Source organism: Dromiciops gliroides, chromosome 2 (assembly GCF_019393635.1).
Source record: "Dromiciops gliroides isolate mDroGli1 chromosome 2, mDroGli1.pri, whole genome shotgun sequence".
Taxonomy (NCBI): Eukaryota; Metazoa; Chordata; class Mammalia; order Microbiotheria; family Microbiotheriidae; genus Dromiciops; species Dromiciops gliroides.
The window spans coordinates 262,115,827-262,126,017 of NC_057862.1; positions in this window are offsets into that span (position 1 = coordinate 262,115,827).

The following is a 10,191-nucleotide window of genomic DNA, read 5'->3' on the forward strand; positions in this document are numbered from 1 at the left end:
CTTTCATGCATTTATTTTAAGGAAAATACATACTGGGCTTCAAAAGAGTTTGGAATTACCTGGAATACACTATTACATCCTCACTTTGCAACTTTAGAATATCTTTTTTGTTCTAAATTAGGTTGAACCATCACCTTAAACATGATGCTTTAGTGACATAATCCCCATCTGCTAAGGCCTACTCCCCTCCAACCTTATGAACTGGTATACAAATCAGCAATGGTCATATAAATGTGCTTTTAACAGTAGTTCAGTAACTGACAAGGTTATCAGAAATTAAATGAAACCCTATCATATCCCCTAGACTAATTTATTTGGTTTTTTTGTTCGTTTTTTGTTTTTTAGTGAGGCAATTGGGGTTAAGCGACTTGCCCAGGGTCACACAGCCAGTAAGTGTTAAGTGTCTGAGGCTGGCTTTGAACTCAGGTACTCCCGAATCCAGGGCCGGTGCTCTATCCACTGCGCCACCTAGCTGCCCCCCCTAGACTAATATTTAAAGGAGCAGATAGATATACTTCTATTCTTGTACCTGTGATGAAATAATGGGATTTAGCAGATACTCAAAGACCCACCTGGAGATTAATCTATACTGATTGAATCAAGTGAGAGTGATTGACTGCTGATTAAGCCTACTTCAAGTTAATTGGATTGTTATCACACCTGGCTATCCCTTAAGAAGGTATTGTTCTCAGAAACTAGACTGTGAACTCAATTTGAGAACACCTTCAAAGCCAATGGATTTGGATGACGCCAACCAATCACCTTGAAGCAGTGTGTAAGGACCACCTCTGTTCCAGATCTATAAAAAGCTTCCACAAACAGCTTGCTAGGGTGTGTTCCTGATTAAAGCAGGCTCGTGGAGGAGGACTTGAGGAAGTACCCAGCCAGGCTGGAACTCTAGGCTAGACTGGTGCTGAAGCTTCTGATTTAAGGTGACCACAATTTAGATTTTAAACAAACATCACATACCCCTTCTCTCTAACTTAGAAAGTCTGACCTTGACTAGATATCTATTTCAGTTGAGTTTTGGATTTCTTGTAATATATTAGTTTCATTGTTCTCTTTTGTTGTATTTTTTAATTTTTGTGGGGCTTTTAAAGCATGAATATTACCCCAGGAAAACATGGAAAAAATATAGCTCTTAAAGAATATACTTCAATAACTTTTTGAGTTATTGCAGCAGTTATTGGTGTGAAGTAAAGGATCATTCAAGCTTACAATGAACCAGGATTAGTTGCGCAGTAATACAAATGAAAACTACTAACTGATGTGGGATGGATTTAATTGATCAGATTGATCATGAGGCATCCCAAAGAATTACAAGACTCAGTGACTCAGTTTCCCAAGTTTTATTGAAAGACTGTTGACCACAGGGAGAAACAGAAAAATGGAAAGGTATCTCTTGAATAGGGAAAGAAAAGACAGTTATATTTCTAGTGTCATTGGGAAAAATAGGGTAGGGAGTTTGGGATAGGGGTAGGGATTTGGGGTTTGGGGTCCTTAGGAATTCCTCTTTAAAGAATTACACCCTCTTGTACACAAAAGCGATTAGAATAAGATGGTAGTTTATTTCAGGGCAAGGGAAGGGAAGGGAAACCATGAAAGAAATCCTTGGACTTCTCATGGGGAGAAAGGCATAGCACAGAGCATGGCTCTGAGATACCAATCTCCTCAAGCAGGAGACAGGTAGATACTTTTATAGAGGACTGATGGGGGTGACCATCTGAGTGTGGAAAATTCCCTTAGTGAGGGAGGACCATCCCCCCCTGGTGGTGGCTGGAGGAGTTGGGTTAGGGGTGGCTGCAGATCTCTCAAGCCATCTCTCCCCTCAGGACACAAAGGAAGCAGCCACACCTAATCTTATCTCCCCAGGGTTGAGGGAAACTAGAATGAAGGGTGGGGGTCCCAGAGCTAGCTCAGTCAGATCTGGTTCCACTTATCTCTTTAGGTGTGTCTGTCCTTTGGTTTAGCTTCTCAAGGAGAAGGTTCCTTGATGTACCCCAGAGAACTTCTGGGGTGCTCTGGGCCCATAACATTCCCCAGTTCTCTATATATAAGGAAAGGGGACGATGATTCTTCTGAAACTACTTCATGCTGAGTGGGTCAAAAAAATCACAGTGCAGGGGAGGGGGAGGAGAGAAGTAGAGAGTGAGGAGCTGTGAGGTCCAGAGGGTGGGAGGAGACACATAGGAACAGTGGGGTTGAATCCTTGAGCCTAGATGGAACAGACTTAAACAAAAGTTTTAAAAGAAAACAGGGCAAAAGATGAAAAACTCATCAGAAAAGGAGTAAAAAGTAGCTGGTTCCCCCCACTCCCTACCCCAGTGGAAGCTGAATGCAAGACAGGGTATGGCCTGCCTTACAAGAGTTAAGTAATCAAATCATAGCTTAGTTCTGTGCCATTCAATGGTTAGATTTAAAAAATATTTTTCTTTGCAACTTTTACACATTATAAATAATTCCCAATTTTAACTATTTTACCACAAAAGATTTTAAGAGTAGCAGTAAACAGATCAACAGCTGTGAGATAGCTACAGGTCTTCTGGTCTATGCAGTGAATCAAAAGCTCATAAGCTAGTTACTTCTCACTGAGCTGCTTTTTTCTTGACATCACGCCCTGATAAGGCCCAGGTAAAGAGGGTAGAAACAGGGAGTTATGACAGAATTTCTGATCCTCATGCATACACATTAAAGGCAGTGTCTGTCTACATTTTAGGGTCCTTTCCCTGATCCCCACGACTTTGTGCCTTGATTGTATGGTAGGACCTGAATGAGAGAGTAAGACAGAGGTCACCCTTGAATCATCCCTAGGGCTGCACTGGGGACAAGGAGGTAGGAGAGGTGGCCTCACCTTTGTGGGGTGTCCCCCACTCCTGTGTCCCAGTTTATTGCAGCTGCCAGAATCTCGGCCACCTGGAGATCTGCTGGTAGCAGACGTGATGGCTGCTGCTATTATCAAGGCTTGTTCTATGGATTGGGCATGAGCCATCTTTTTTCTCTCTCTGGCTACCACAAGGTCCCTGTTATTAAAAATCTTAAAAGCAATATCAAAGAGTTGTGAGGATGGGGTCTGGAGTCTAACTTCTGGAGTCTTCTAATGTCAGGAGCAGATTGGCTAATAAAATGAATATTGAGGACAGTTATTCCTATATCTCTTCCTGGATCTAGGCTGGTATATTTTTTCAGAGAGTCCACAAGGCGACTCATGAAAAGAGCTGGGTTTTCCTCAGGCCCCTGTGTGACCTCCTTTACCTTCTCATAACTGACTTGTTTCTTAACCCCCCCTTCTCCTTCCCTCAACCAGGCAGGTGACCATGTGGTTCCTATGAGCCCTGTCTTCTCTATTACGATAGTCCCATCTTGGGTCTACAGCTGGAACAGTTGTAGTTCCAGGAACCCCAGCCCAATTTCCAACCTGCAAGTATTTGTCCCCGACTTGTACCGCCAGGTCCCAAATCTGTTTTTTCTCATCAGGGGTATAACAGCTGGCAAGAATAATTTGCAAATTGGTCCAGGGAAGGTCAAACTGCACTGTCACACACTTAAAGCAAACTATGAACTTTGTGGGGTTCTCTGAGCAACACCCCAATTTCTCTTTAATCTGAGATAAACTGCTCATGGAAAAAGGAACATGCATTAGTGTTGTATCCTTCCCAATGGGAAATTCCCTTAATGGAAGCAGGGGAGCAGTGGGAGATGCTGGTACAGACCTGGGTGAAGCCGGTTGGAGAGGGGATGTGGATGCTAATGGAATAGGTGGCTTGGGTGGAGGCAGAGCCAGAGGATTAGGTGAATGAGCCAGGTTAGTCTGTGAAGTGGGTGGGGGAGGAGTAAAGGCTACTGGAGGAATGGGCATAGGCAACTGCAGATTAAGTAAAGCAGATGCAATAGGCTGCTGAGTGGAAAAAATAGGAGAATAGAGAATGTATTGGAACTCCCCCAGACTGTGACAGGGGTACAGCTGTGAGGGGTACAGCTGGATAGATTGTGGAGACCGCTGTTGGGTGGGGCAAATAGAAGAATACTGACATCCACTCCCAGTGTGGCTGGAAATTGGCTGTGGAGGGCACAGGAGATTGGTTCTGAGATCAGCCAGTGGGCAAAGAGAAGTCTCAGTCATGGAGTGGTATGACAGTGGTTGACCCATAGGTACTGAAGCAGGCGGGGAAGAAGTGAGGTGAGAAACAGGTAGGGAATGAGTCTGAGGAGCAGGAGGGGATGGGGTCCCAGAGGAAGTGCCAGAAGGGTTAGCTAATTGCTTGGACTTGCGGTGATTTTCTACCAGCAAGAGGACATCATCCTTTCCTTTTGACTTCTGGCTTAAAGCCATAAAGGCCAAAATGTATGGGATCTCTGTCCATCTCCCTTCACGCTTGCAAAACTTGTCCAATTGCAAAATGGTGTTATAGTTAAAGGTTCCGTGTACAGACCAATTTCCTTGAGATCCTAGCGGATACTGTGGCCAGACAGTGTTACAATAATAGATCAAACATCTCTTTCTCAAATTTTTAAGTTCTAATTTAGTCCAATCCCTGAGGATACACCCCAGTGGTGAGCCTTTTGCTACACTCCCTTTCTGCCCCATGGCTGTACCCAGAAATTGTCCTGTCTAAGGAGAATAGTCTGAACGTGGTTCAGATGTTAGGTTGAGCTTTCTCAAGGGAGGGAGACACTGGCTGCCTGTCTCGTGGAAGAGCAGAGTGCTGGCAAGAGATAGACACACAAACACAAAAGTTCTTACCCAGAAACATGGAGTTCGAGCATGGTTCGGATGTCTAGCTGAGCTTTTGGCGAGGGAGGGAGCCCCAGGCTGCCCATCCGCTGTTGTGTGCAAAAACTGACCGTCTCTACCTCTCCGTGACTCAAATGGGAGGTTGAGTCAGGTGGGAGAGGAAGAAAGGAAACCCAGAAGAAAGGTTCCTACCTCCAGGTTTTGTGTGCCAAGAGGAAAGAGAGAATTTCCTGTACCCTTCAGCATTGCCAGTTATATTATGGGGAAAATGGGGTAGGGGGGTTGGGAAAGGGGTTAGGGGTTTGGGGTCCTTAGGAATTCCTCTTTAAAGAATTACACTCTCTTCCACACAAAAGCAATTAGAATAAGATAGTAGTTTATTTAGGGGCAGGGAAAGGGAAGGGAAACCAAAAGAGAAATCACTGGATTTCTCAAGGGGAGAAAGGCATGGCACAGAGCATGGCTCTGAGATACCAATCTCCTCGAGGGAGGACCATCCCCCACTGGTGGTGGCTGGAAGAGTTGGGTGAGGGATGGCTGCAGATCTCTTAAGCCACAAAGGCAGAAGCCACACCCAAATTTATCTCCCCAGGGGTGAGGGAGACTGGTATGAATGGTGGAGGTCCCAAAGCTAGCTCAGTCAGATCTGGTTCTATTTATCCCTTGAGGTGTGTCTGTCCTTTGGATTAGTTTCTCAAGGAGAAGGTTCTTTGATGTGCCCCAGAGAACTTCTGGGGTACTCTGGGCCCATAACAGTATCATCAATATCTAGCACAGTACCTGGTATATAATAGGTCCTTAATAAAAACTTGTTGATTGATCTTCATCATACTGTAAATCATCCTCCCAAAAATGTTTTGGGAATTTTTTTTTTAATTCTAGTGAGGCTGGAAATCTTGTCTCTCTTGAGCTAATTATGAACTATAATAGATTGGTATGCTAAAAAGCAGAATCATTCCAGAATTACAGAAACTCCCCAATGGAGATAAAATATTGCAACATAATCTTATATACTATATAAACACATCAAGAAATTTGTCTAAGAGATGTAAATAAACATTGAAGTCAATGGGCTAAAAATTCTCCTGATTTAAACTCCATTGAAAACACACAGATTATAATCAAGTCTTGACTTTTAAAAATGAACTTTAGGGGGCAGCTAAGTGGCACAGTGGATAAAGCACAGACCTTGGATTCAGGAGGATCTGAGTTGAAATGTGACCTCAGACACTTGACACTTACTAGTTGTGTGATCCTGGCCAAGTCACTTAACCCTCATTGCCCTGCAAAAAACCAAACCAAAACCAACAAACAAAAAAATGAACTTTGCAATTACTGTCAAAAGTGATGAAAAATTTAAAAGTCCATGCCCTCAAAGAGTTCAAAATCTATTTGTGGAGGGAGGGAGACAATATTTGAACAACTATATAAAAACAAGATGTAAATATACAGGTGTAAATTATGTCCCACACAGCTAGGTGGTACAGTACTGAGATGCAATTAATATCCTGAGGATACAATGTATATCCTTGAATAAAAAAGGAGTTTTGGCTTCAAGTCAGTAAGACATCTTTCTGAGTTCATACTGGCCTTAGACATTTACTGACTATGTGACCTTGGATAAGTCACTTAACCCTATTTGCCTCAGTTCCTCATCTGTAAAAATGAGCTGGAGAAAGAAATGGCAAATCATTCTAGTATCTTTTTTTTTTTTTTGGTGGGGCAATGAGGGTTAAGTGACTTGCCCAGAGTCACACAGCTAGTAAGTGCCAAGTGTCTGAGGCTGGATTTGAACTCAGGTTCTCTTGAATCCAGGGCCAGTGCTTTATCCACTACACCACGTAGCTTCCCATCACTCTAGTATCTTTGCCAAGAAAACCCCAAATGGGGTCACAAAGAGTCAGACACAACTAAAACAACTCCACCACAATGACAACAACAATCCCCTGTCCCAAAGATCATTGATATGGGATGCTCTCCTTGATGGAGGAGGCTAAAAGGGTTGACAGATAATTGATCAATAGTAGGTATCAATAGTACCTAAAAGGGATTAACAGAAAAACCTAAGACCCAAGCTCTAATTTAGATCTGAGCTCTAAGAGGGATTCAGAACCCCATTAATGGATAACATAAGACTTGAGTCTTTATTAATACAAGTCAGGGCCTAGGTTCTCATTACCCACATTAATCAGTACTCATAACAAGAACATAAAGAGGCAGGTCATAGGGACCTTAACTATAACAATGACACACAGACAGGGTAAAGAAATTCTAACTGATAAATGAAAATATTTTGAAACTAGGCATGGGAATGAAAAGGTGGCATGCTCAGAAAAGGCCAGATTTGTCACCAGATTCATCTTTTGACATGTAAACCCCCAAAACACACCTCCACAGAAAAAGGTACCCACCTCAGGAGTTGGCTTAAGCCCCCAGGAACTCCAAATTAGGATAAGCCCTCCCCTGTACCTCCCTAAGGAGGACAATAGTATAATGAGACTGATAATCAATTTATCTATACTATAAATATAATTGTCTTTCTTTTCCCTATTCGAGAGATACCTCTATGATGTTCTTCCTGTGGTCACTTACAGTATTGCAATAAAACTTGGGAAATTGAGTCACAGAGTCTTGTAATTCTTTTGGGAAGCCTCATGATTTATTTGCCATCCCAGATCATATACACATACATATTTATGTTTATACACATATGAATATATACACAGATATAAGTAAAGAGAGTCAGTGGTGATCAGAAAGCAAGGGATTGCCCCTCTACTCCCTCTTCCAGACACTGCTCTCTGTTGGGCCATTTTAATACTCCCTGAAAAGGTGAAGGATATTCTTTTTTTTATTGTTTTTTTGGTTTGGGGGGTTTATTTATTTATTTATTTATTTTGCAGGGCAATGAGGGTTAAGTGACTTGCCCAGAGTCACACAGCTAGTAAGTGTCAAGTATCTGAGGCCAGATTTGAACTCAGGTACTCCTGAATCCAGGGCCAGTGCTTTATCCACTGCGCCATCTAGCTGCCTCCGGTGAAGGATATTCTTGCTGTGAGGCAAGCCATGTAAGAGTATGGAACCAGAATAGGGATGTACAGGATTGCTTCTTCCCATTTGTCCTTCAGCTTTAAACTTCTCCTTCTTTGTGAGGGCAATAATAATAATTAGAATTTATATGGTGCTTTAAAATTTGCAAAGCACTTTGAAATATTACTTCATTTTATCCTCACCAACCTGGGATGTAGATGCTATTATTATCTCTATTTTATAGATAAGAAAACTGAGGCAGATAGAGCTTAAATTACTTGCCCAAGATCATTCAGTGAATAAGTGTTCAAGGCCAAATCAGAACTCATTTTCATGAGTCCGGGCCCAAAGTTCTATCCATGCCATTTAGATTATCTGTACTAAGGTAACTAAGTTATTACCTCTTTTAGGCCACTTATCTCAAGGCCAAAGTTGATACAGAGACTTGCTTTATACAATAGCCCACCCAGTGTTCCTAGGCCCACCAGCCAGGACACACCATGGAGGGAGGAGGGTAATACCAAATCTTTGCTCCTTTGCAGGCCTCTCATCAAAGGCTGTGTTCTTCTTTCATGCAGACTGAAAAAAGACTCACTTTCATCTAGGGATTCAACATTGCCACCAAGTCAACTAAGGGATCCACTTTCTCTTTAACTTCACATTAACTATAATTAATCAGAGGTTTTACCTCCCTATCAATGAACAAATAAAAAAGCATTTATGAAATGCTTACTATGTGCCAACTACTGTACTAAAGACTGGGGTTGTAGATAGAAAAAGTAAGTCAGTTCCTGCTCTCAAGGACTTTACACTGTAATTGGAGGAGATAACACAAAAGAAAGTTTGGCTGCAAGGCAGATGGAAAGGTCCAGAAGTTCTCAGGGTGATGGGACAGATGACAAGGCAAAAGGATCCTTAGGTTACACAAGTAGGACAGATGAAAGTACTGAAGACTGTTAGGGCAGCCAGACAGCAATGGTTACCTGTTGGTCCAGGAATTGGAAAGCAAGGTACCCTTCAATAACTGTAATCCTTAGTCCTTCAGATTCCTTTCTGGTGAGGAATTGTCTAAATATACTATGAAAATACTTTCCAGTTGAGGGCAACCTGAATCACTGGGACCCCAAAGCTTTAGCAACTCCATGCTGGGGATAGAAAAAGTGAAGAATGGAACCATATCCAAAAACAGTCCATCTTTATTGGTTAAGTATTATTAAAGGCCAGATCTAAAAAACTAAAGGACTGAAAATTTTTCCTCCTTCCTAGGGTAGAATCAATTTGTCAAGGATATGGTTTCTGAGACACCATTCTGGTAGTCAGGATCATAATGAAGCCGCTATTTCAAGATCATGCTTCAGGGGAAGAACCAAGATGATGGAGTAAAGGCAGAGAGTCACCTAAACTCTCCTAAATTCTCCCTCCAAACAATTTTGATGCCTCAAAACAAATTCTGAACTGTCAGAACAAAAAAAAAGGTTGGGGGTGAAATAATTTCCAAGCCTAAGACAACTTAGATGGTTGGAAGGAAAGATCTATCTCACTGGGGTAAGAGTGGAGTGCAATCCAGAGTAAGGTTGTACCTGTGTAGGCCATGACTCAGCAAGCCAGCAGCAAGTCTTGACAGCTGTAGCTCCCAGAGTTCTCATCCCCAAAGATGGTGAGGGTTTTCAGACAATTAGTTAAAAGGAGATTTCAAGAAACCCTTAGCTGGCCCTGGGAGCAGATCTCTGTTGCATTAACCATATATGGTTCTGGGTCACAGTCCTAGAACTAGTTGAAGCAGTAGCAGAAGTGGGGACCCTGGACACAGTTCCAGGGGAAAAGAGCACCTGTGGTCACTCACAGACCAGAACACAGTCCAGAAGAGCAGTAGCAACAGCTCTCCTTAAATCGTACTGCCCTAGAAGAAATGAAAACTTACAGACCCCCAGAACTAGCTCTGAAAACAGCAGCATGAAAAACCTGAATCTTGGGACAGTGTTCCCTCTACCCTGGGAGCAGAGCCCAACTTTAACATAAAGTTAAAAGACAAGAAAAGTGAGCAAACAACAGAAAGAACCTGACAATAGAAAGTTACTATGATGACAGGGAAGAGCAAAAGACAAACTCAGAAGAAGACAACGATGTCAAAACAGTGACATGAAAAGCCTCAAAAAAAAAAAATGTGAATTGGTCTCAGCCCCCCCCCCCCTTCCCAAATCCTGGAAGACAAGAGAACAACACCTATTGCAAATATGTATAGTAATGCAAAATGAAGTTAACTAGGTGGCTCAATAGATAAGAGTGCCAGGCCTGGAATCAGAAAGGCAAATCTCTCAACCCTAAAAAATGACTGAACAAATGCAAAATAAATTCTCACATTAGCCATGTCAGAGAGAGGGAGAGAGAGAACAAGAGAAGAAAATATGCTTCAATTTACATTATGAGTC